This window comes from Equus przewalskii, chromosome 13 (assembly GCF_037783145.1).
Source record: "Equus przewalskii isolate Varuska chromosome 13, EquPr2, whole genome shotgun sequence".
NCBI lineage: Eukaryota > Metazoa > Chordata > Mammalia > Perissodactyla > Equidae > Equus > Equus przewalskii.
Genome location: NC_091843.1, coordinates 27,778,953 through 27,805,867, shown reverse-complemented (window position 1 = coordinate 27,805,867; position 26,915 = coordinate 27,778,953). Strand labels below are relative to the sequence as shown.

The 26,915-nt window shown below is 43.6% G+C and overlaps 1 protein-coding gene across 1 annotated transcript in view; it reads left to right on the top strand.

Annotated features, from left to right (window-relative positions):
* Positions 1-375: 375 nt before the first annotated feature.
* Positions 376-26,915, top strand: part of ABLIM3 (actin binding LIM protein family member 3) — a 148,310-nt gene continuing 121,770 nt past the window's right edge. Inside the window, exon 1 of the mRNA XM_008528301.2 lies at positions 376-484. The gene's annotated coding sequence lies outside the window, so the exon portion shown is untranslated. The remainder of the gene's footprint in view (positions 485-26,915) is intronic.

The following is a 26,915-nucleotide window of genomic DNA, read 5'->3' as shown; positions in this document are numbered from 1 at the left end:
CCACTTGTCCAGCCGCCACCTCCTACACTTGAGGAAGACGAGGCAGAGACAGCAGCGACCTGTCAAGACTAGACCACACGGAGCTTGTTGGAAGCAGAGTTGGAAGGGAACTTTGTGTTCTGCAAAACCAATCCTTTCTTCACAGCCCCTCCCAATATGACTTTACTTCCCGTCCTTGTCTAGCCCTTAGACCCCAGTACTGAGGGAGGGGAAACAGGCGCTCAAGCACCCCCTCGGCCCCAGGACACAAGGATCCCCTCCAGCCCCTCATCACTCCCCAAGACCCAGGGAGAAGCCCAGGCGGGGCGGGGCCTGGACACGCGCCGGCACGCCCAGCAGGTGGCAGCAGCGAGCTCGTGGATGACGAGCGCTCCTATTTCGCTTTGCTCGCCTCGGAATTCGAGACCCCAGACGAGGACCAGGATTCATGAACCGGTCGCAGGGGCCCGGGCAGGGGCCTCTGGCTCCCGACGCTGGCCGAGAGGTGGGTCCCGGGGCGGGTCGCTGCTGGCGGAGGCCGGGCGGGGACGCGCTGCCCCGCGGAGCCCGGCGCCCCGCGCGGCCCCCGCCCTGCCTCCCTGTGGTCCACACCCCCTTCGGGCGCCCGGGCCGCGGGGCTGCAATAGTCCGGGCTGCGCGCGAGCAGGCGCTGCCAGCCCCGCTTCTGCCCGGGATTCGGGTCCGAGGGCCAGGAGGAGCGGGGCACCCGTGTCCTCTCTGCCTCCGCCTCCTTCCTGCTCTCACCTGCGCCTGTTAGTCCGGTCGCCTTCAAGGCCAGCGGCTACAGCCCAGACTGACAGGGGACAGCAGAGGGAGAGAGAGCACCTGAGGATACAGAGCTGGCGCTGGATGGCCTTTTCACCCCAGGTGATGAGTGAGGTCGGAAGGTTTAAAGGCAACCGGAGCAAAAAATGAAATAAAATACGTTCAATTTGAAAAGGAAAAAGTAACATTATCTCTACTCTCAGGTGGCATAATCTCTTATGTGGAAAATCACAGGGAATCCAGTTTTAAACTATTAGAACTAATAAACAGTTTAGCAAGTTTGCAGAACATAAAAATATACAAAAATCAATTGTTTTCTTTGTACTAGCAATGAACAACCCCAAAATGAAAGTAAGAAAACAATTCGATTTACCGTAGCATCAAAAATAATAAGATATTTTGGAAATATATTTAACAAAAGAAGTGCAAATTTTATGCTCTGAAAACTACAAAACATTGATGAAAGAAAGTAAAAATCTAAAAAGATGGAAAAACGTCTTATGTTCATGGATTTGGAAGACTTGTTAACGTGGCAGTACTCCATAAATTACAGAGTCAATGCAATCCGTATTAAAATCCCAGCAGCTTCGTTTTTAGAAATTGACAGGCTGATACTAAACTTGATATGGAGATTTATGGACCCAGAATAGCCAAAACAGTCTTGTCTTGAAAACGAAAGACAAAATTGGGGAACTCCCACTTCTCAATTTCGAAAGTTACTATAAAGCAATGGTAATCAAGACAGTGTGGTACTGCCATAGGGATAAATCACTGTAACAGAGTTGAGAGTCCGGAAATAAACCCATGTACCTATGGGCAATTGATTTTCCACAAAGGTGCCAAATCAATGAAGGAAAGAATAGTCTTTCAACATGTTGCTGGGACAGTTATGTGGCCACATGCAAAAGAATAGAGTTGGATCCTTGTCTCACACCATATATATATTTGCTAACTCACAGTGATGGAGACATAACATTGCCTTTGACTAACAAGGCCCTGATTCATTTTGGCAATGAGGCAGCTATTGGCCTTCTGAAGAAGGTGTCAGGCTTTGGCCCTTAAAAGGACTGGGAAGAAAGAGCCCACACTTTCCCTGGTTTCCTGTCTTTGGCATGGTATTTATAACATCCAAGGACTGGCTCTTACCACCCTCTCTCAATTATTAGAATGTCAAACTTGCTGCTGCATCTGTGCTGTGAGCTGGGAAACTCCATGGTGAGCTGAGGTGGTCCCCACCCTCCCTGGCTGAACTAAAATAGTTGCAGCCTTCTCCTGATGACGGACCCGTGTTCTCCTCTCAACCACCTTATATCCTCAAACCTCAGTAGAGTGAAGAGGTTGGGCGCACCTGGCTTGCTATTCTTCCTACTTCCACTGGCCATAAAACAACGTGCTCTATGGAACCCTGGATTTTTTTATACCAATTGTACCAATCAACTATTATCCAAGTCATCAACTCAATTGTGACCATAGCTCCAAATTCTTGGATAGGATTGGAACACCCCTATTCGCAATTAAAAAGACTCTATGGATCTTGAAAAGCTTGGGCCTTCAGAAGATACTAGGAACATATAGGCAGCTGTTAGGCAGATGTTAGAGCAGTATGAGCAACCTGCAGAGAAGCTGGTACATGCTGATTTCCTACCACTTCCCCGGGACTTAGGAGCATTGCACCTTGTGCCTGAAAATGGTAGAGCTCCTGCACCCAAATTAAGGCCCAAGGATGTAGGGGGGGCAGTGCATGGGGTGGGGGGGAGGGAGTGCAAGAGGTGGGAGGGAGTCAGTGCAAGGCCTTCACCTGCTACTTTCTCCACTTCACACTGGGATGTGGTGGGAGACCATCACCCCTCATTGCTCACGGCTGAATCCTGACTCATCATCTTATTGCTTCATAATGTAGTCATGCTCCCAAGTGACAAGAGCTGTCACCAGCTCATCAGGGCAGAACTGGCTGAACAATTACTGAGTAGGTCGAAGTGGTAATGAAAATGACCCTCCCAATAGCACCTTCTCTCATGAAACAAAGCAAACCCCTTCTCTTAACCCTATCCTTTCCTTGAGACTACACGGTCCCCACTTTGACGGGAAATATAGAAGAGGTGACCATAAATGTAAAGGTTAGAGAGCGACCATTAAATAAAATTTCTTTAGTGGCAGGCGATTTCAGCAAAAAAATCTAGGCACAGGTGACACAACGTTGAGAAACCATGAAGGGAGGCTGACTCTAGTTGGAAGAAAGCTTGTACAACTGTTACAACAAGCTCATTGTGAATCATAAAAGAGTCGAATTGCTAAGAGTTGGGAAGTCGGGTTGAAGGAATGTCAGGGGGCTGGAAGAAAACGGTCATCCACAATAGAGATCTTTATGCCCACCCTGTGAGGCATAAGCCAAGCTTGGCTAAAATGAACTTTCCTACCGTGGAGTTGACATAGAAGTAAAGAATTTTCAAACCAGAAGTTCTTTTAGAACGTACCCAGTCTAGAATGTATCGAATAATTTTTAAAGCCCCATCTAGATCTAGAAAGACTTAGGGTTTTTTTCAGCTCAGAACTATTTTTTTTTTTAAATATAACTTGGAGCCCAATAATTAACAAAGATCACTTACTGAGTGCTTCTTTTGAACAAGGCACCGACCTGGGTGCTTTGTGTGTATTATCTCATTTAATCCTCACAACAGTCCTGTGAGGCAGTACTATTATTGTTCTCTTTTTACAGATGGAGAAACTGAGGCACAGAAAGATGAAGTACTTGCCAGAGGCACACAGCTAGGCTGTTGTAGGGCAGGACGCAAGAAGGGCTTCTCTGTGTAAACCAGGGTACAGGGCGGGGTTTAGGGTGGGGAAGGTGTCAGTTGCCCTGTCGCTTATCCGACTCCCCCACAGCTGAGATGACTCTGTTTAAAAACCTCTGATAAGAAAACCAGAAGATAAACTGAATCGCTAAAGGTCAAAGTAGAATAAAAGGTGACAAAGATAAATGTTTTAATACATATTTAGCTTTAAAGAAAGAAGTGGGGACCGGCTCCGTGGCCGAGTGGTTAAGTTCGCGCGCTCTGCTGCGGTGGCCCAGGGTTCGGATCCTGGGCATGGACCTGGCACCGCTCGTCAGGCCACATTGAGACGGCGTCCCACACCCCACAACTAGAAGGACATGCAACTAAGATATACAACTGTGTACAGGGGGGTTTGGAGAGATAAAGCAGAAAAAAATAAAAAAAAAAGAAAAGAAAGAAAGAAGGGAAATTCCTGGTGAAACAAGCACAGAAATCAAAGCCCTGTGGGTAAGGGGGAGCGGAGGTCCTGGGGACCCTGGGGTTCTGAGCCAGAACATCAGCCCTTGGAGCTGGGCTGGCCTTCTAATGCCCACCCCTCTTACTAGAGGTAACCTTGGGCTTACTAGAGGTAACCTTGGGCCTGTGTGAAGCCGGGAAGCTGGAAATTTGCTCCCTGCATAAAGCTTGAAGTCTGGAAGTGTCACTATTCTATCCACAAAGAATTAGAAAACTTCCTTCCACCTTCCAAGGACACCCTGAAGAAGCTATGCCTCTGTCTGAGGCCTTTTGTGGAAAATCAGCCACTCAGGCCTGTGCCTTGAGAAGGTGCAGGATCCGAATTTACCCCTCACTCTGCAGGAATCCCAGCAGGGGAGTAAGTGACAGCCACTTGCCCCGGGATGTTAATTCTCAAGGAAGACAAGAGGAACAATTGCAAAAACTATTCTACTGCGATATTTTCAGAGTAGGGTTCATGAGAAGCCCTTTTTTTTTTTAATGCTGAAAAGTAGTTCAGCGTAGTTCATAGTTAAAGAGATACAAATCACAAAGGGAAATTAACTGCAGAGATGGAAAACCAGCAGATGCAACCAGCCAGTGAATTAGCATTGCAAGAGTGGGAAATGAAAGAACTGGAAATGAAAGAGAACCAGAATAAGCAAGTTTAAGTAATTTAAAGGATTTTAAAAATTAGGAACCATAATGAAAAAATAGAGCATTATGGAAAAGGAAACAGACAAATTTGATAAATAACCAATTACAACTCATAGAAACAAAACACAAAGTGTCCACAGTTAAGGACTCACTGGGTAGGTTAAATGAAAGATTGAGCAGAGGAAAAATTAGTGAACCTGAACGCAGATCTGCAGAAATCACCCAGAATGTAGCATGGAGAAACAAGGTGGAAACTGAGAAAGAATTAACCAAGCAAGACGGAAGGTAGAATGAGATGCCCAACATAATCTCCTAGAACTTCCAGAAGGAGAGTCAGTTTTCACAGGGAAAATGAGAATATTCCAGAATTGAGGACGTGAATCTTCAGATTGAAAAAGCACACCAAGTTCTGAAGAGCATAAGTAAAAATCACAGATTTTTTAAAACATAATTTCTATTTCTTCAAATGTTGTATCTGCCCAGGTTTTTCTCCCAATCCTTTCTGGGTTTAATTTCCATTTCATCTAAATTGTTCGATTTTATCGAAAAAAAGAATTAAATAAAAATATAAGAACCTAAATTAACAAAAAAGAATGTAGAAAGAAGGAAATAACAATGATGAATGATAAAATTAATGAACTATTTCTGTGCCTTAAGAGCTCGGTTTCAAGCTGCCGCTGGTGCTGTAGAATTGGTTCCTGATGCTGGGCTCTCGTTGCTTCCGTGACGAACAGGCTGCTTTCCTGTGTGGGGCGACTTCACTCTCAGTACACTGCTGTGTGGTCAGGAAAGCCTTCCAGTGGAGATACACAAGCACAGGGAGGGACCCTGTGGGAAGAGGGTGGAGACCAGCAAATGCAGGACCTTCCCCAAAACCCTGATACAGAATGAACACGGACGAAGAGTGACACCCAGTGGCCAGATGCCCACATAGCACTCAGAGGTGATTCCTGGGGCTGCACATGCTGGCTGCTGCTTGTGGCCAGGTTGCCGGAGGGGTTCTCTGACTGCTGTGTTTTGGGGATGTCTGTAAAGTAGAGAGTGCTTTGGGGGCTGTTCAATGAGCCATCTCCCCTCTCCTCTCCTTCTCCCACCTCTCCCTGGCTCCTGCCTCACTTTCCCCTCCCTTACCGAATGTGCACTCTCTGATGCACTGGGTCCCACAGGTGACCAGGTGTGGGCCGACAGAGGACCCTGTGGGAATAAGGAGAAGCTCTCATGCCACCACTGCAATACAGGAGACACTGTTCTTCAGGGTAACGGTGTTTCCCCTGCAACTGAGCCAGCTAAAATGTGCTGATCAGATTAATTTAGTGGAACTGAGTTATTGAAATTCAGGGAGAGGGTATAAGATGCTGAAGTGCCAGTGTAGACAATCCATTCCATCACAAAAAGGCCCCAGTGAAACTAGACATGGTTAGGTCAGCCTCACTTCTGCAAACAAAACTGCAAGCATGTTTCTAAACGCTCTAGCAACAGCCAACATGGAGATTATGCCAAGGAACTGCTGGCTGAGATGCAGATGCCTGTAAGGCAGTTATAAAATCTGACACCTCTCCCACCACCCAATGAAAATTGTCAAAGGTCACCATCAATAATAACCACAACAATGAAAGCTAGCGTGATATTGATCATACACACACACACTGTGCCAGGCACCGTCCTAAGTGTTTTACGTTTATTAGCCCATTTAAACTCAAGACCATCCTACTAGTCAGGTGCTAATATTATACGCATTTGACAGATGAGAAAACTGAGGCATAGAGAGACAAATTAACATGTCCGAAGTCACACAGCTGGTGAGCTAATGGAGACACATGATGTTCTCACGTGGCCCCCAAATGCCTTTCGGGCAGTCTGGCTCTGGAACTCTGTAAACCATTAAGTTATGCTGCCCCCCAGTGACCTCCCAATGGCCAGTCCCAAAGACCTTTCCCCAGTCTGCTCTGCTTTGATCTCCCAGGCCTGCAACAGTGTTAGCATCCCTCACCTCCCCGGTGGCTGGTTCCTTCCTCTCAGCCAGCTCCTCTGTCTCCTCTGCTACCTTCCTCCTTCCTCCACTCTGTAGATGGAGGCACCCTCCAAGGGTCTGCCCCACCAGCCCTGGATTCTGTTCTCTTATTCTCTCCCCCTTTCTCCAGCACCTCGGTTACAGCACTCATTGGATTTACCGTCAGGATTCTGGGGTTCCAGACCCAAGGCCCTGAGCCCAGCCCCTTCCCTCCTGGGTCCTCACTTCCCCCGGCAGTAAAACGAGGGGCTGTTCAGAGCAGTGGTCCTCGCCTTGGCTGCACACTGGCCCCACCTGGGAGCTTCCATAGCCATCCCTGCCCAGGCCCCACCACACCAATGAGATAGACCCTCTGGGGGCAGAACACAGGTATCCGTATTTGGAAAGCTCTGGGAGTCTTTAAATTCCTGTCGCTGGCTCCTCAGCAGTGCCCTCTCCTCTCCATTCCCCCACCCCTTCCTCCGTGCCAGGCTCGGCTTCTCACTGGTCTCCTGCCTCCACGCTCTCCCCTGCCCGCGGGCGCCTCACCCACAGCCAGGCTTAGCTTCCCAGAGGGAGGTTCCAGTCACATCATTTCTCTCCCTTGCTCAGAGACACCCAGTGGTTCCCCATTCTCTGCCAGGTGGAGGTCAGGCCCCTGGCACCGGCATTGCCATCTTCCACATCATGACCCCACTGAGGCGTGGCCACACCAGTGCCCTCCTGGTAACCTGCCTCCTGACCGACATGAGTCCTTCCTCAACATCCCCTCACTTTCCTCCCTGTGACCTCCTTTCTCCTTGTACGTCTATTGAAATATCTTGCATCGTGCAAAGCTGAACTCAAATGTCACCCTAGGGAGACTGACAGTACCCCTAAGCTCCACCGTGCTGTGACAGGGTGGGTGGAGCAGCCTGGCCATGTGCTACTGATTGATCAGATGGATGGGTCTGCTCCTCAGGCCAGCCCTTCTGACTCAAGGCAGAAAAGAATGAAAGATCTCTCTTTGGTCTCCTGGCCAACGATGTCTTCACACATTAAGCTTTCAGCACACAGACCTAGATCAGTGAGCAATCGCCATTCACCAAGCTGGTGATCTGTCTCCCTCTGTGTGTATGCTTCCCCCTACAGGGACCCTTCACGGCAAGAGGGGCATGTGGCAGGCTACCAGCAATACAACCTCCCCTGAGTGCCTAACAGTGGGGCCTCTCCCAGGAGACGGGTGTGGTTACTCACCTGGGGAAGGGAGCCGCGGGGGTTCTAGAGCTGTCACAAGCACCAGGACCTGTCATCCTGCCAGACCTCAATCCCAACCTGACCCCATTTAACTGGGGTCGGAAGAACATGAGAAAGTGGCGGGTGGGGACAGCTAGGAAATTTTCAAAGTGCATGTGCTTTCCTAATCATCAGTTTGGAGATATAAGTTGTTTTAAAATTACCGTTATGTTTATTAGCATATTATGGGTCTCTTTAAATGCATAATGAGATGTCCAAACCAAAGTCACCCCTTTCTAAAACATCCACGATGAGATGCTCTAAGCTTACAAAGTTGAGTGCAGTTTCCTGGTGTCTTCCTCAAAGTTCCCCTGCCTTGGGCTCAAATTCCCATAAAATGGACCTCACAGAGCCCACGTAAGAACCAGGATTTACTTCAACACCCCACACCTACCTTCTTTCTCATCCTGTGCCCACTAAGTGTTTTCTTGTAAAAAAGTAGACTGAAAACTATGAAATTCTAAAGGTCTAATAATTTCCAGTCCTTTAAGCACACTTATAAACATCATTTATCTGTGTTGATATTTGCCTCCTTCTGGGCTTGCTATGAGGCAAACACCTCTTTCTTTCTGTTCTGGCTATTTTTTGTCCAGATTGGGCCCTTGGATGAGTATTATAACTGTGCTCCTTGCACACTTTAACGTGCAAATGAATTTTGTGAAATCTCGTTAAATGCAGGTTGTGTTTTCAGTAGGTCTGAGGTGAAGCCTGAAATGCTACATTTCTAGCAAACCCCCGGGGGATGCTGAGGTTTCTGGTCTATGGACTACACTTTGAATAGTGAGGGTCCATAAACTCCATTGGAGGAGATGTTTAGTGTGGAAAACAAAACATCACTAGGATCACTAATTATTAGGGAAATGCAAATCAAAACTACAATAAGATTTCACCACACGCCTGTGAGAATGGCTATAATTGACAAGACAAGAAATAACAAGTGTTGGAGAGGGTGTGGAGAAAAAGGAACTCTCATACACTGCTGGTGGGAATGTAAACTGGTGCAGCCATGATGGAAAACAGTATGGAGAGTGCTTAAAAATTAAGAATAGAAATACCAAATGATCCAGGTGTTCCACTGCTGGGTTTTTATCCAAAGAACATGAAAACACAAATGCGTAAAGATATATATACCCCTATGTTCATTGCAGCATTATTCACAAAAGCCAAGACTTGGAAGCAACCTAGATGCCCATCAAGGGATGAATGGATAAAGATGTGGTATACATACACAATGGGATGCTACTCAGCCATAAAAAGGATGAAATCTGGCCATTTGTGACAATATGGATGGACCTTGAGGATATTATGCTAAGTGAAATAAGTCAGAGGGAGAAAGTCAAATGCCATATGATCTCACTCATAAATAGAAGATAAAACAACCATAAACAAACACATAGAGACAGAGACTGGATTGGTGGTTGCCAGAGGGGAAGGGGGAGGGAGGAGGGCGAAAGGGGTGACTAGGCACATGTGTGTGGTGATGGGTGGTAATTAGTCTTTGAGTGGTGAACATGATGTAATCTACACAGAAATCAAAATAAAATGATGTACATCTGAAATTTATATAATGTTATAAACCAATGTTACCACAATAAAAAAATAAATAAAATACATCTTCAAAGAAATTTTTCTAAAAGGAATTAAATCTTAGAATAGTTTCCTGTGTACAAGAGTTAAAATTAAAGAATATAAATCTCTCTGTTTATTTGAAATAAATCTGTAAGACAGCAAAGTCTAACTTAAGAGGACTCGCTGCCAACATATTCTGGTCCCCTCCAGCACTGTTACTCAAGTCATCCCCAAATACACAGTTTTTTGTTTTGTTTTGTTTGGGTGAGGAAGATTGGCTCTGAGCTAATATGTGTGCCAATCTTCTTCTATTTTGTATGTGGGACACAACCCAGCATGGCTTGATGAGTGATGTGTAGGTCCATGCCCAGGACGCAAAGCCGCAAACCCAGGCCAACGAACCAGAGTGCACAAACTTAACCACTATGCCACTGGGCCGGCCCCCAGATACACAGTTTTGATCATTTAAAAAAAAAATAACCAGGACTACAAGTGGAAAAGTCACACCCTTATTCCTTCCAACCATGAGCTATCTCGATCTTCCACCCCTGCACAAGGTTGCTTCCTCTATAAGTCTGCATGGAGCTGGTATTTTCTAGAAGATTTAAGACAGATTTAAAATGTGCACCAAATCAAATGGCATCTCCTTGCTTTGCTTGGTTTTGCTTTGTAACCATAACTTCCCTATCATGAGTTGCTCTCCCTGGAGAAGGTAGGTGAACCATTTCCCACCACAGTGGTACTGATGCTGTGCTGCAATGTCCTTCTTTACCTTCTGGAAAACCCTGCAGCCTGAACCTGCTGTGAGCAGACAATTCCTCCATCTCCTTCCCAAAGCTATGGCATAGAGTATCTGTCACTTTTATACTTTGAACTGCTACCTTGCTCTTGCTCGAGACTAGTTTCTTATTTTTAAAAAGCATCAACTGCACATCTATCTCAGTTCCTTGCATTTAATGGGAGATCAATAACTGTCTGCCAGTTTTGACTGGTTATCTAATAAAGAAGGATCTCCCTGGAGGAAAAGAAGCTTAATTCTTCACGTGGCATTTCAGAGGAACAGTTAACATTTGCTTTAGGTTTATTTACAGGCAATTTGAGATATTTCAAAAGCCAGTCATTCACATCCTCTTCAGCAATTTACTTGCAATTTTTTGCAAGAAGCAGCCAGATTAATTCTTTAATGTCAAGTCCTGCAGAAGGCTGAGCTGGGAGGTGGCTCTCTCTTTGCCTGCCTGCTCCATGCTTGCCCAATCTGCTTTTGACTGTAACTGACCATGGTCCAAATGTCCCTTCTCCTCAAGGCCAGATCATTTCATCAAGAATCAGTGTGTGACAGGTGACAGAAACTCAGTTCACTGGAGCTCTGTAAAGAGAGAGGGGACCTCCAGCCTCAGTGATCAGAGCAGACACCATGAGGGAAAAGTAACTGAGATGAACCTCGGAGGATGCAGATGATCCTGAGTGACGACATCAGGGAGGGCATAAAAGGTAGTGGGAACAAATGAGTGAAGACTTGGCAGTCAAATGTGCAATGATGCATCTTTGGCAGATAATAGAGTCCATATCAACTACAGCCAAAATAAAAATTATGTGGAATGGACTCTTATGAGTCATGACTCAGAGGGGTGGGTATGTCAACCTGAAGAGATTGACATTAACCTTCTAGGCAATGGAAAGTAATGGAAGATTTGTAAGCAAGTAAATGTCATATTCAGCTAATGTCCTTACAAAGGTGTATTTGGTTGTGCTGTCTAGACCATCTGCAGATGAGGTATGAGTTTGAGCTTGGGTCATATTCTTCCATAAATTTGGTCTGTCTTGGTAAATGTACCACGTATGTGAGAAAAAATGTCTAAGCTATAGGATATAGTGTTCCATAAATATCAATTATATCAAGATGATTCTTTTTCAGATCACCTTTATTTTTACTAATTTTTTCTGTTCTCTCAATTATGTGTGACTTTTTTGTTCTTTTAATTGCTGAGAGAGGGTGTTAAGATCCCCAACTATAACTGTAGAATTTTTATTCTCCCCTTAATTCTCTCAGTTGCTTCTTTGCATATTTTAAGAATTCTATTATTCGGCACACACGTTAAGGATTGTAGGTCTTTGGGGTACCACTCCAGCCACTCCAGCCTGCCTGTGCTTGCAGTTTACATGGTATCTTTTTCAACCCATTTGCTTTTAACTGGTCTTTATATTAAAGTATATATCTGGTGAATAGCGTGCAAATGGGTCTCACTTTTTAAAAATCAGTTCTGATAATCTCTCTCTTTTAATTAGAGAGTTTTACAGTCTCCTTCCATGATATGTGATGAGAAGTCAGAGGTCTTTGGAATTGGGGTTTTTTTTGTTGTTTTTTGAGGAAGATTAACCCTGAGCTAACTACTGCCAATCCTCCTCTTTTTTTGTTGCTGAGGACGGCTGGCCCTGAGCTAACATCCATGCCCATCTTCCTCTACTTTGTATGTGGGACATCTATCACAGCATGGCTTTTGCCAAGCGGTGCCATGTCTGCACCCAGGATCTGCACCGGCGAACCCTGGGCCGCTGAGACGCAGAACTTGCAAACTTAACCGCTGCGCCACTGGGCCAGCCCCTGGAATTGATATTTTTAAAGAAAAATTATTCATGACACTTGTTAAAGATGATAAGGAAGAACTGATATTCAAGAAGGGACTAGTGCCATGGGGTTTTGCAGTAGGCAAGAGCGGTCAGGCTCAACTTTGAATACAACAGGGACGAGTGGAGATTTACAGCCGTGGAGCAGGGTAGGGGTCAGTAAATGAAGAATTACTAAGAGGAAACATCAGGGATAGGGGGCTTCTTCCTAGGCCTGCTCTACAGGATTCTTGCTGAAGGCAAACCAGGGCGATGAGATATTGAGGGTAGAGGTTGAGGAATTTGATCAGATACCGAGGGCCATCAGACACCCAGTGGGAGATTTTTGCTACTCTGACTCAGCAGGATTCTTCCTCAAACCAGACTAAGTGGACCAGGGACAGAGCCCAAGATCCAGGCCTAGTCAGAGAGAGAACTCAGAGGAGCTTGATGGAAGTTTGGTCAAAGGAGAGTCTGCCATATTCCACTGTATGTAATGTGTCTTTTTCTCTAGCTCTTTCAATATTTTCTCTTTCCCTTTGGTTTTCAACACTTCCACTGTGGTGTGACTAGATGCAGTTTTTTCTAACTTATCTTACTGAGCTTCTTGAATTTGTTGTACCTTTGAGAAAATCTCTGCGCTATTCTGTCTTTCCTCTCACGCGGGGACTCCAGTTGCACAGTGTTAGACCTTTTGCTGTTGTCTCCCATGTTCCTGAGGCTAGTCATTTGTTTTAAAGACTTAATTTTTTTGTAGAGCAGTTTTAGACTTACAACAAAGCGAGGAAGGTGCAGAGATTTCCCATATACTCACTGCCCCTACTCAAGCGTAGCCTCCCCCATTATCAACATCACTCACCAGAGTGGTACATTTTTTACCAAGGATGAATCTACATTGAAACATCATAACCACCCAAAGTCCATAGTTTATCTCAGCGTTCATTCTTGGTGTTGTACATTCTAGGGATTTGTACAAATGTATAATGACATATATCCGTTATTATAATATCATACAGAGTATTTAACTGCCCTAAAAATCCTCTGTCCTCTGCCCATTCATCACCAACTCCTCCTCCCACCACCACCACTAATCTTCCTGTCTCTATAGTTTTGCCTTTTCCAGAGTGTCATATACTTGGAATCGTACAGTATATTGCCTTTTCAGATTGACTTCTTTCACTTAGTAATATGCATTTAAGTTTCCTCCATGTCTTTTCATGGCTTGATCACTCATTTCTTTTTAGCACTGAATCATATTCCATTGTCTGGATGTGCCACAGTTTATTTATCTATTCACCTACTGAAGGATATCTTGATTGCTTCCAAGTTTGACAATTATGAGTAAAGCTGCTCTAGACATCTGTTTGTAGGTTTTCATGTGGACATAAGTTTTCAACTCCTTTTGGTAAATACCAGGGAGCTCAATTGCTAGATTATATGGTAAGAGTATGTTTAGTTTTGTAAGAAACTGCCAAACTGTCTTCCAAAGTGACTGTACCATTTGCATTCCCACCAGCAATGAACAAGTGTTCCCGTTGCTCCTTGCCAGCATTTAGTGGTGTCAGTGTTCTGGATTTTAGCCATTTTAATAGGTATATAGTGGTATCTCATTGTTGTTTTAATTTGCATTTCCCTGATGACATATGTTGTGGAGCATCTTTTCACGTGCTCATTTGCCATCTGCATTTCTTCTTTAGTGAGGTGTCAAGGTCTTTGGCTTAATTTTTAATTGGGTTGTTTCTTTGCTTGTTGTTGAGTTTTAAGAATTCTTTGTATATTTTGAATAACAGTCCTTTGTCAGATGTGCCTTTTGCAAATCTTTCTCCCAGTCTGTGGCTTGTCTTCTCATTCTGTTGACATTGTCTTTCACAGAGGCAGATGTTTTTAATTTTAATGAAATCCAGCTTATCAATTATTTCTTCCATAGATCACGTCTTTAGTGTTATATCTAAAAAGCCATCACCATACCCGTGGTCATCTAGGTTTTCTTCTATGTTATCTTGTAGGAGTTTTATAGTTTTGCATTTTACTTTTGGGTCTATGACCGATTTCAAGTTAATTATTGTGAAGGGTGTAAGGTCTGTGTCTAGAGTCCCTTTTTTGCATGTGGATGTCCAGTTGTTCTAGCACCATTTATTTAAAGAATATCTTTGTTCCACTGTATTGCTTTTACTTCTTTGTCAAAGATTAGTTGACTGTATTTATGGGGAATCTCTTTCCTGGGCTCTCTATTCTGTTCTGTTGATCTATTTGTCTATCCTTTCACCAATACCACACTGTCTCAATTACTGTAGCTCTATAGTAAATCTTGAAGTTGGGTGGCATCAATCCTCCAACTTTGTTCTTCTCCTTCAATATTGTGTTGGCTATTCTGGGTCATTTTCCTCTCCATATAAACTTTAGAATCAATTTGTCAATATCCATAAAATAACTTGCTGGGATTTTGATTGGGGTTGCATTGATTGAATCTATAGAGCAAGTTAGGAAACACAGACATCTTGACAATATTGAGTCTTTCCACCCATGAACGTGGAATATCTCTCCATTTATTTAGTTCTTTGATTTCATTTATCAGAGTTTTATAGTTTTCCTCATACAGATATTGTACGTATTTTGTTACATTTATACCTAAGTATTTTGCTTTTAGGAGTGCTAATGTAAATGGTACTGTGTTTTTAATTTCACATTCCACTTATTCATTGTTGGTATATAGAAAAGCAATTGACTATTGATATTAACCTTGCATCACATAACCTTAGTATAATTGCTTTTTAGTTCCAGGAGTTTTTTTGTCAATTCTTTTGGATTTTCTACATAGACAATTATATAATCTGTGAACAATGACAGTTTTAAGTCTTCCCAATCTGTATACTTTTTATTTCTTTCTCTTACTTTATTACATTATCAAAGACTTCCAGTACAATGTTGAAAAGGAGTGGTGAGAGGGGACATCCTTGCCTTGTACCTGATCTTAGTGGGAAAGCTTCAAGTTTCTCACCATTAAGTATAATGTTAGCTGTAGGTTTTTTGTAGATGTTCTTTATCAAGTTGAGAAAGTTCTCTATTACTAGTTACTGAGAGTTTTTATCATGGGTGAGTGCTAGATTTTTGTTAAATGCTTTTTCTGCCTCTATTTATATGGTCATATTCATTACACACTTTTTTAGTGTGTTATGTGATAGAGTACGTTAATAGATTTCAAAAGTTGAATCAACCTGGAATATCTGGGATAAATTCCACTTGGTTGTATAATTCTTTTTACATTTTTGGATCTGATTTGCTAATATTTTGTTGAGGGTTTTTGCATCTAAGTTCATGAGAGATATTTGTCTGTAGTTTTCTTTTCTTGTGATGTCTTTGTCTGGTTTTGGTATTAGGATAATTCTGGCCTCATAGAATGAATTAGGGAGTATTCCCTCCGCTTATGTCCTCTGAAAGAGATTGTAGGGAATTGACATAATTCCTTCCTTAAAAGTTTGGTAGAATTCACCAGTGTACCCATCTGAGTCTGGTGTTTTCTGTTGGGAAGGTTATCAATCATTGATTCAATTTCTTTAATAGATACCTACTCAGATCATCTATTTCTTCTTCTGTGAGTTTTGGCAGATTGTGTATTTCAAGGAGTTGGCCCATTTCATCTAGTTTATCAATTTTGTGGGTATAGAATTGTCCATAGTATTCTTTTATGATCCTTTTAATTTCCATGAGGTCTGTAATGATATCCCTGGTATCATTTCTAATATTAGTGATTTGTGTCCTCTCTCTTTTTTTCATAGTTAGGTTGTGTTTTTCATAGTTTTGTAGTTAGTCTTTCATAGTTGGCTGGAAGCTTATCTATTTTATTGGTCTTTTCAAAGAACCAGCTTTTGGTTTCATTGATTTCCTATTTTCAGTTTCATTGATTTCTCCTCTAATTATTATTATTTCTTTTCTTCTGCTTACTTGGATTTAATTTACTCTTCTTTTTTATGTTCCTAAGGTGGAAATTTAGATTATTGGGTTTAGATCTGTCTTATTTTCTAATATATGCTTTCAATGCTACATATTTCCCTCTAGGCACTCCTTTCACTACATCCCACAATAAGCTATGTTTCTATTTTCATTTAGTTCAAAATATTTTTTAATTTCTCTTGAGATTTCTTCTTTAACCCATGTGTTATTTAGAAGTGTGTTGTTTAGTCTCCACATATTTGGGGATTTTCCAATTTTCTTTCTATTATTGATTTCTAGTTTAATTCCATGGTGGTCTGATAGCAGAAATTACATTTCTGTTCTTTTAAATTTGTTAAGGTGTGTTTCATGGCCCAGAATGCAGTCTTTCTTGGTGAATATTCCATGTGAACTGAAGAAGAATGTGTATTCTGCTCTTGTTGGATGAATTAGTCTATAGATGTCAATTATATCCAGTTGTTTGACAGTGTTGTTGAATTCAACTAGGTCCTTACTGATTTTCTAGCCTTGAATCCATCCATTTCTGAGAGAGGGGTGTTGAAATCTCCAACTGTGATAGTGGATTCATCTATTTCTCCTTGCAGTTCTATCAGCTTTTGCCTCATGTGGTTTGACTCTCTATTGTTGGACTCATACATGTTAAGAATTGTTATGTCTTCTTGGAGACTTGACCTCTTTATCAGTATGCAATGCCCCTCTTTATCCCTGATAATTTTCCTTATGTTGAAGTCGGTTCTGTCTGAAATTAATATAGGTACTCCTGCTTTCTTTGGATTCGTGTTAGCATGGTCTATTTTTCTCCATCCATGTACTTTTAATCTCATGTGTCTTTATATTTAAAGTGGGTTTCTTGTAGATAATATATAGTTGCATTGTGTTTTTTGATCCACTCTGACAATCTCTGACTTTTACTGGTACGTTTAGACCACTGACAGTCAAAGTGATTATTAATATAGTTGGATTAATATCTACCATATTCATTACTATTTGTTTTCTATTGGCTGCCTTTGTTCTTTTTCCTGTTTTTGTCTTCCACTCTTTCTGCCTTTTGGGGTTTGAATTGAGCATTTTATATGATTTTATTTTCTCTCCTTTCTTACCATACCAGTTATACTTATTTTTTTACTTTTTTTAGTGAATTCCCTAGAAGTAATCCAAGTCCACTTTCAAATAACACTACACCACTTCACAGGTAACATACCTTACAACAATAAAATAATCATAATTCCTTCTTCGTGCGCCTTGTATCATTACTGTCATTCATTTCACCTTTATATAAGTGCATATATCATATATACATAAGCATACATAATTGAATACATTGTTGCCATTATCATTTTGAACATACATCTATTAGATCAATCAAGAATAAGAAAAATAAAAGGTTTCATTTTACCTTCACTTATTTCTTTGTCAGTGCTCTTCCTTTCATTATGTAGGTCCAAGTTTCTGACCTTCATTATTTCCTTCTCTCTAAAGAACTTCTTTTAATATTTTTTGCACGGCAGGTCTGCTGGCAACAAATTCGCTCAAGTTTGTTTGTCTGAGTCTTTATCTCTCCTTCACTTCTGAAGGGTAAGGGGCCTATACTATGTGTACTGTGGTGTGATATTAGGAAAGTAACCTCTGATAAGTTAAATGTGTATGTTACAAACCCTAGAGCGACCACTAAAAAGATATAAATCAAAAAAGTGTATGTAATATTAAATACAATCATTAAAAAATACTCAAAAGAAGGTGGGAAAAGAAGAGAAAGGAACAAAGAGCAAATGGAAAAACAACAAAAAATAGTAACAAGATGGTAGATTTAAACCCAACCAAATAATGACTACATTAAATGAAAATGGCCTAAACTCTCCATTTAAAATTCAGAGACTGCCAGATTGAATAAGGAAACCCAAATATATAAACATAAATATAAAGACATAACTAGATTAAAAGTAAAAGGATGGAAAAAGAAATGCCATGAGGCACCAATCAAAGGAAAGCTGGCATGCTTATGTTGCTATGAGTTAAAATGAACTTCAGAACAGGAATATGACCAGGGATAAATAGGGACATTTCCTAATAATAAAGGGATTAATTCATTAAAAAGACAATCTTGAAAGTATATGCACCTAACAACACAGCTTAAAACTCATGAAGCAATAAGAATAGGACCAAGAACTAGAAAAATCTGCTATTTTATTTGGACATTTCAACTCTTCTCTCTCATTAATTAATAGAACATGTAAATCTCCCAAAATCAGTAAAGATGCAGAAGCCTTGAACAACACTTTTAATCAACTTGACCTAATTGACATTTATATAGCAAGGCACCAAAAAACATCAGAATAGAGTTCTTTTTCAAGTGCATGTGGAACATTCACCAAGAAAGAACATATTCTGAGACAAAAAACAAATGTCGAAAATTTTTAAAGGAATGAAATCATACAAAGTATGTTCTCTGAGCACAAAGGAATTAAATTTGGAATCAATTTAAAAGAGATATATCTGGAAAATCCCAAAACATGTGCAAATTAGGCAAAGTACTCCTAAATAACTCAGGGCTAAGGGAGAAATCACAAGAGAAATTAGAAAATAGTTTGAATGCAATGAAATCGAAATACAACCTATCAAAATTTGGGGGATATAGCAAAAGCAGTGCTTAAAGGAGCTTTATAATATTAAATGCTTATATTAGAAGAGAAGACAGTCTCAAATCAGTTATCTAAGCAGAGTAAATTAAACAAAAAGTAAGAAGGAAGAAGAAAATAATAAAGGTAAGAGCAGAAATCAAATAGAAACTGAATAAATTGATGTTAACTAAACTCGTGGTGATTATTTCACAATATATGTAAGTCAAAGCATTATGTTGTACACCTTAAATTTATGCAGTGCTGTAGGTCAATTATATCTCAATAAAATGGGGGTGGGGAAATAGAGAATAACAATGAAACCAAATTGCTGCTTCTTTGAGAAACCAGTAAAACTCCTCTGGCCCCTCAGACAGACTGCTCCCTGGAATGCAGAAACCACACCTCTGTTTGCACTATCCTTCCAGGACTGAGAGACCAAGGGACATCAGCCTGAACGTCCCTTCTACCTCCTACCAGATACATGAGTGACCTAAAGCCCAGCTCAATGCACAATGCAGCCTTTGATATCCTGGCTGCAGCAGGAGGCCCAGGGAGGATGGGAGGGGCAGCCCAGCCCTCAGGACCCATAGTCCTTGCACTGTCAGGCCTCTGACTGGGGCGCAGAGCTCCTCCCTGCCTCTCTGCAGATTGCTTCATGCCTCTCAGGCTGTGGCACATTCCTCACATTCTGGGATTGAGATACACAGTTGGTTCTTGCGGGGGCGGTCAGGGCGGGGGAGGAGGACAGAGACCATCCCAGGAATCAAGGCTGCTGTTCTTGCTCCCTCCTGACTGCCTTGGCCCATGCTGCCACTGGGAGACGGAGCCCCACCCAGGCTCTCTGCAAACACCTCCCTTGGCTGTTCGAGTGAAGCTGGAGCTCTGGGCACAGCATCTCCCCTCACCCCCAGCAGCATCCAGGAGCCAACCCCTCACTGGTGAACATGCAACCCCTAGCCGCTGGCTCCCAAAGTCTTGGTCAGAAGGAATCCGGGAAATCTTCTGATGGAGTGCAGCATATTACAGATCAAAGGATGGAGGACCCAGCATGTTAAGGCTACAAGTATGCACAAAAACTGGTCACACCAGACCAACCTCTTTTCCATTTTGAATAGGCAATGAAGCAAGGGAATGCAGTTGACACAGTGAGCTGAACTTTAGAAAGCATCCCCCGAGATCTTGCAAATGAGATGGAAAAAATATGGGCTGAATGCAAATAAGGGTAGACAGATTGGTGACTGATTTAAAGACCACTAATAAATTACTTAATGCGTCCTTGGATGCTATTTTCTGAGCAGGTTCTTAGTCTCAGCTCTCATTCCAGTCCAGGCCAAAATGTAATGAAGTCTTGAATGAAGGCACAAGTTCACTCCTTTAAATAATATTGAATGATCGTCTACTCTGTACCGGGCCCTAGTGACACTATTGAGTGAAAACAGAGCCTCTGCCCTCACAGAACTCACGAGCCGTTGGTCAATCGAACGGTCCCACAAAGGGCTGTTCAGGAAGGGCTGTGTCAGGGAGGAAGGTAGGTACTCTCAGGGCGTATGAAAGGGGAGTTCCATCTAGGCGGGGAAATCAAGGAAGGCTTCCCCACAGAAGTGACTCATAAGCTACTACCTGAGAGATAAAGCGAGAGTTACATAGACAAGAACAGGAGGGAAAAGAATTCCAGAGAGAGGGACCAGCATGGCCCTCAGAGGCCCTGGGCTAGGAGGGAACATGAGCAGTGTGAGAAATGAAAGGCCAGTGAGCAGAGGGAGCAGGGAGCCACAGGGGCTGCATGCATCTTCTAGAATGTAAGTGCATGAGGGCAGAGAGTTTTTATTATTTTGCTCATAGCTAGATCCCCAGTGCCTAGGACTGCACCTGGCACATAATAGGCACTGAGAAATAGTGAATGGATGAATGGATGAATGCTGATGTGTGAAGCTGGTAGAGTACGTAAGGGACATGAACAGTAGAAATTGTGTAGGGTTTTAGGCAATGGGATGTCGCGAACAGATTTCTCTGTTTTGTGAGATTAGCCTGGCTTCAACGTAGTGACAAGACTGAAAGGGGCAGGAGTGGATGTATGGGACCAGCTAAGATAAGACTTCCTCTCTGGATGAAGGCAGCTCAAACTAAGCTGTGGTACCCCAGAGAGAGTGAAGCGAAGGGTATTGAGAGCTGTTTAGAGCATTCAACAGGCATGCATTGGTCACCTACCAGATGCCAGGCATTAGTCTAGGCAGTGGAGATTCATCAGTGAGAAAACAGATGAAATCCTTGCCCTCAAGGATCTCATAGTCTAGTGAGAGGATAAAGATAGTGAAAATCACAAATAAATAAATAATGGAGTGAGTTATATGATGATAAGTACTGTTTAAAAAAAAAAAAAAAGATTGGACTGCCAAGGTTCAGAAGCTGCAATTTTTATTAGAGCAGAGAGAGAGATGGTCACTGAGAAGGTAACAACTGAGCAAAGATACAAGGACATAAGAGAAGGACTCACGGACATCCAGAAGAGCATGCCAGGAAAAGAGGAAGAGCCAGTGCAAAGGCCCTGAGGCAGGAGTGTGCCTAGCATGCTAGAGGAAGACCAGAGTAGAAAGTGTTGCTTGAACAGAGTGAGTCAGGGTGAGGAACTGATCAAGGCTGGGCAGGAAGGAGGGAGCACCTAAAAAGAAATAATTAAAGAGTGTTCAATAAAGAAAAGAGCTATTTACAAAGCTGCAGACAGAGTTAGGGTAAACCAGCAGGGTCAGGCACTGGAGAGTTGGGAATGGCTAGAGGTCTTTAGCACGCCCTGGCCAGGAGGGGCCAGCAGAGAGCAGGGTTCCTGGAACCTGGAGAGAGCGGGCTGTGGGCGAGGGCTGCTGACAGGAGGTGTGGTCTTCGGTAAAGGCACGCAGTCATGGGCCACAACCAGGCTGAGAAGGGAAGGAAACAGAGGACTGAATACCCCAGCCTCTCTCAGCTCCTGTCTCCCACTCCTGGACCAGTGACTGCCATCGACTGTTCCAACCACAAGCCAAAGGGCAGCAGAGCATGTTGGAAGATTACTGTGGCCAGTGTCCTGGGGAAGACAGCAGGGTGGAAGAAGCTGGGGCATGGATCTGGGGGGACAAAGCGAGAATGTCCAGGGCAGATGGAGGAGTGGGAGATGAGGTCAGAGAGGATGTGGTTGTGTACAGCCTGCTGGACCATTTTAAGAATGTTGGCTTTTACTCCAAGTGAAATGCGGAGCTGCTGCAGGATTTGGGACAGAAGATTGATAGGATTTGACCTATATTTTGTAAAGAATTCCTCTGGCTGCCCTGTGGAAATGGACGGTGGCTGAGGGAAGGGCAGAGGTGGAACCTGCTGGCCCTGACTTGGACCATGGTGGTAGCAGCAGAGGTGATGAGAGCTCTGATTCTGGATACAGCCAAGGAGATCCAACAGGATTTCTGGATGGATTAAGCATAGGATGTAAGAGAAAGAGAAGCATCAAGGATGACAACTAATGTTTTGGCCTGAGCACCTGGAAAAATGGAGTTGCCTTCCACTGAGATGAGAGGGCGTGCAAGTGGAGCTGACTTCGCCAAGTGGGTGCGTGGTGGATACATTACGTTAAGCCTATTAGACATCCAAATGGAGATACTGAGTAGATATTTGGATACACTAGTTTGGCGTTCATAAGAAAGATCAGGACTGAAAATATAAATTTGGGAATCATGAACTAAGAAATATATTGGAAATATGAGAAGGAAGAAGCACTTTCAAATGGAGAAACATAGAAAGCTTCGTGGAGGAGGGGGTATTTAATTTGCATCTTGAAGGTGGAATTTTGACAGCAGAAATAAGTCAGCAGAGCATTCCAGATGGAGGAAAAGCCACCAGTAAAAATGCTAGGATAGGAAAGTGTCGGCAAGTTTGGGGAAGGCCAGCAGAGTTGGGAGGGGCTGTGGGCTTGCTGTTAAGGAAAGTCAGAAGCAGAAATGGAACTAGAAGGTGGTTCCTCGCTTCCAATTCATTCATATATTTGTCACTTACTCATCGAACATTTATTGACAACCTGCTTGGTGTAGGGGCTATACTCTGTTCTGAACATTAATAATAAAAACACTTATTGAGCACTAATTATGCACTCAATGGAAAAATCACCATCAACAGAATGGGAGAAAATATTTGCAAATCATATATCTGATAAGGGGTTAATATAAAAAATATATAAAGAACTCATACAACACAATAGCAAAAAAAAAAAACTAATTTAAAAATGTACAGAGGAACTGAATAGATATTTTGCCAAACAAGACATACAAAGGACCAAGAGGTGCCTGAAAAGGAGTTCAACATCACTAATCATCAGGGAAATGCAAATAAAAGCCACAATGAGCTGTCACCTCACGCCTGTGAGAATGGCTGTCAGCAAAAAAGACAAGCGATGGAGAGGATATGGAGAAAAGAGAACACTGTGCACTGTCAGTGGGAATGTAAATTGTAAAATGTCCAGCAGCCATGGAAAACAGTATGGAGATTCCTCAAAAAATTAAAAAGAAAACTACCAGATGAAATCACTGCTTTGAAGAGATGTCTGCACCCCACATTCGTTGCAGCGCTATTGACAATAGCCAAGACATGGAAACAACTGAAGTGTTCACTGACAGATGAATGGATAAAGAAGTTGTGCAATGTGTATACAATGAACTATTATTCAGCCATAAAAAAGAAGGCAATCCTCCCATTTATGACAACATGGATAGGACTTGAGGGCACTTTGCTGAATGAAATAAGTCAGACAGAGAAAGACAATTACAATATGCTCTTACTTATATGTGGAATGTAAAAAAACCCAAATTCATAGAAACAGAGGACAGATTGATGGTTGCCAGGGGCAAGGAATGGGGGGTAGGGGAAATGGGTGAAGGGGCCCCAAGGTACAAACTTTCAGTTATAAAATAAAGTCATGGGGATGTAACGTACAGCATCGTGACTATAGTTAATAACACTGGATTGTATGTTTGAAAGTCTTCAAAGACCTCATCACAAAAAAAAAATTTTTGTAAGTATGTGAGGTGGTTGCAGTTAATTAAACTTATTGTGGTGATCATTTTGTAATATATCCATTTATCAAATCATTATGTTGTGCAGCTTAAACTAATACAATGTTATATGTCAATTATATCTCAATAAAACTGGAAGCAAAAGTAACTTTTAAAAAGATGGGAAAATATAAGAACAGTGACCCTCCCCCAAAAAAACAAACAAAGATTTACAGAACACCTCCTTCATGCTGGAAACTGTTCTAGGTACGAGGGCCAGAGCGGTGAATGGAACCCACTGAGGTTCCTGCTCACGTGGAGCTTTCAGAACAAGGTCCGCCCGTCCAGCTTTAGCAAGGGTCCACCTGGGAGGGATGCTGTCTTTCCAGAGACTCATCTCCAGCCCTGGTCCAAGGGCCTCTCATCTCTTGCCTATTTTCCTCTCTACCCTCTACATCAGACTCCCAAATGAGAATCCTATGGTTTTTATAACTAATGCTTTATTCTAAATTTTGTATTTCCATGATGAGTCCTCTTTTTATATATTATGTGTATCTCTGGAATAAATTTTCTGTCAACAAAGGAAAAAAAACAAAAGAAAACATTTCATTTAATCCTTACAACACCCCTTAAGAGCAATACTAACATTATCTTCAATTTAAATATGGGGGCTGGGGCCCAGCCCGGTGGCGCAGTGGTTAAGTTGGCACGTTCCGCTTCTTGGTGGCCTGGCTTTCGCCGGTTCAGATCCCAGGTGCGGACATGGCACCGCTTGGCAAAAGCCATGCTGTGGTATGCATCCCACGTATAAAGTAGAGGAAGATGGGCATGGATGTTAGCTCAAGGCCAGTCTTCCTCAGCAAAAAAAGAGGAGGATTGGCAGTAGTTAGCTCAGGGCTAATCTTCCTCAAAAAAAAAAAAAAAAAAAGATAAGGAGGGGCTGGCCCTGTGGACCAGTGGTTAATTCCGTATGCTCCACTTCAGTGGCGTGGGGTTCTGGGCATGGACCTACACACTACTCATCAAGCCATGCTGTGGCAGTGTCCCCATAGAAGAACTAGAATAACTTACAACCAGGATGTATAACTAAGTCCTGGGGCTTTGGGGAGGGAAAAAATAAAAGAGGAAGATTGGCAACAGATGTTAGCTCAGGGCCAATATTCCTCACCAAAAAAAAAAAGATAAGGAGAGAAGCATCCCAGTGACTTGCCCAGCTCATTTAGCCCACAGAGCCCGGCAGGTCGGGGTGCGAGCTGGCCAGTGTGACTGCAGGGCCTGGTTCTCACTGCTCTGCTTGGCACCTGACACTCCGTCAGGAAGACCAAACCAGCATCTGTGGCAGTGCAGCCTGGCAGCCACCAGAAGGGCAGATTACCAAGCCATGGGCAGGGCGTTCTCCAGACTTTCGTCTGCAAGGGATGCGGAACGTGCCCTTGCCAAGGGTCAGCTGAGGAACTGGCCCAGCAGCTCCGGGTGGGGAGGCAGGACTGCTGACCCGCTGACCGGGGCAGAGGTCACCAAGCTGCCGGCTCTGACTTCACCTAGGAGAGCTGACTGCTCTTCCAAAACATCAGTCTTCTGTTTCTTGGCTCCCGCAGCCAACCTGGGGTCAACGGCAGGCGAAGCCCCACCCTGAAGGTCAGGAGTGAAAGTGTCCTTAGACAGTAATGCGTCCACTCTCTGTGTCATGTTCTCCTCCAGCCCATCTTAAGAATGAGGAAACCGAAGACCTCAGAGGCTGTTCCACTTGTTCTCTGTTTTCCTGGGATGTGTGTGACAAATCCTGCACTAGACCAAACCTCAGGACTCTCAGGGCAGTGCTCCCACAAAATGTCCTACCTCTCATCAGTTCACCTTCCACAATTAAGTTCCCTAGTGAGCAGGCTGGGAGAGGATGGGGTGTGTGTGTGCGTGTGTGCGCGTGCGCGCAGGCATGTGCCAAGCCCAGGACACGAGTCCAGGACTGACACTCCCCACCACTCCCTGGGAAAGGAATTTCTCCTCAGCCCAGCTTCTCTCTCAGGGAAATTCAGGTTTGCAGGCATCCGACCCAGTGAACAGCACAGGAAGGAGGAGCCCCTCTGGCCAGCGAGGTCCCTCAGGCATCTTTCCTGAGACACTCGCACCTGGGCGCCCCCAGGCTGTGCTGGGAGGTCGATGGCAGCCTGGCTGGAAAGAGTGAGAAATGGAAGGAACTTAGATGCCTGTCCACATGGAAGTGGCCCGATAGTGATGGCGTATTTAGTCAGCCGTGAAAAAGATTGGAGCAGGTCTAGACGTAGAGTCAAGAAAGATCTCGACGACATATTATGGAGCAAAACCTAGAGAAACTTGCACACAGTGCATAGAGTATGGTCCCGTTCATGCACAAAAGCAACCTATGTATGTGACTTTGAATGTACAGAGAAAGGGTCACAGCAGCCTGATGATGGCTATTCGTTTATTCACTCCACGGATGTGCGTCCAGTGCCCTCTCCTGCCCCTGGCGCTGTGCTGGGGGAGGGGATCAGCAGAGGGCGGAGCAGACGACGTCCCTGCCCTCTAATTTATTTGTGAATGTGTTGTTCTAAATACACACATAAACGCAAGAAGAAGGTGGAGGGAGAAGAGAAGGGGGAGCAGAAATTCATGGCTAAGTACCGTGTGTTGAAAGAGCTCATGGAGAGAAGGCCCGGGGTGTCTCCTGAGGCTGTCACATCACAGCACGCAACACCGGTTCCCAAGCACAGTGTCCACAGTGTCTTGAGAGGGGGAGGAAGTAAATGAAGTAATATTATATTTTCTGCAACAGGCGTATTCCAGTCACTGAAGGTGCCACACCTCCCGTGGTTTCCTGAGGCCCACACAGAGCACGGCCTGGTGCCCGCTGGCGGGCTTCTGGGCCCATCTCATGAAACGTCTGCGTCGTCCTCCCTGAAGGTGGTCACCTGAAGTCTACACTGTTCTCTGCCTGATCACACGTCTCCTTCAGGCCCGTGTCCCCTGTAGCGAGCCAGCCATTTAGAGAGCAACCTCCTCATTCTCACTTCTTGAAGGTGTGCTCTGCTGCCCACACAGACCAACCGAGAGCAGGTGATAGAGAGCAACAGATTCACAGTGGGACACGCCCTTCCCGTCTGGCCTCCACGCTGTCCTTGGCCCTGTCTTCTGGTCTGCACAGAAAAACCGACGACATAAGTATTGGCAATGATATAGCAAAAACCTTGCT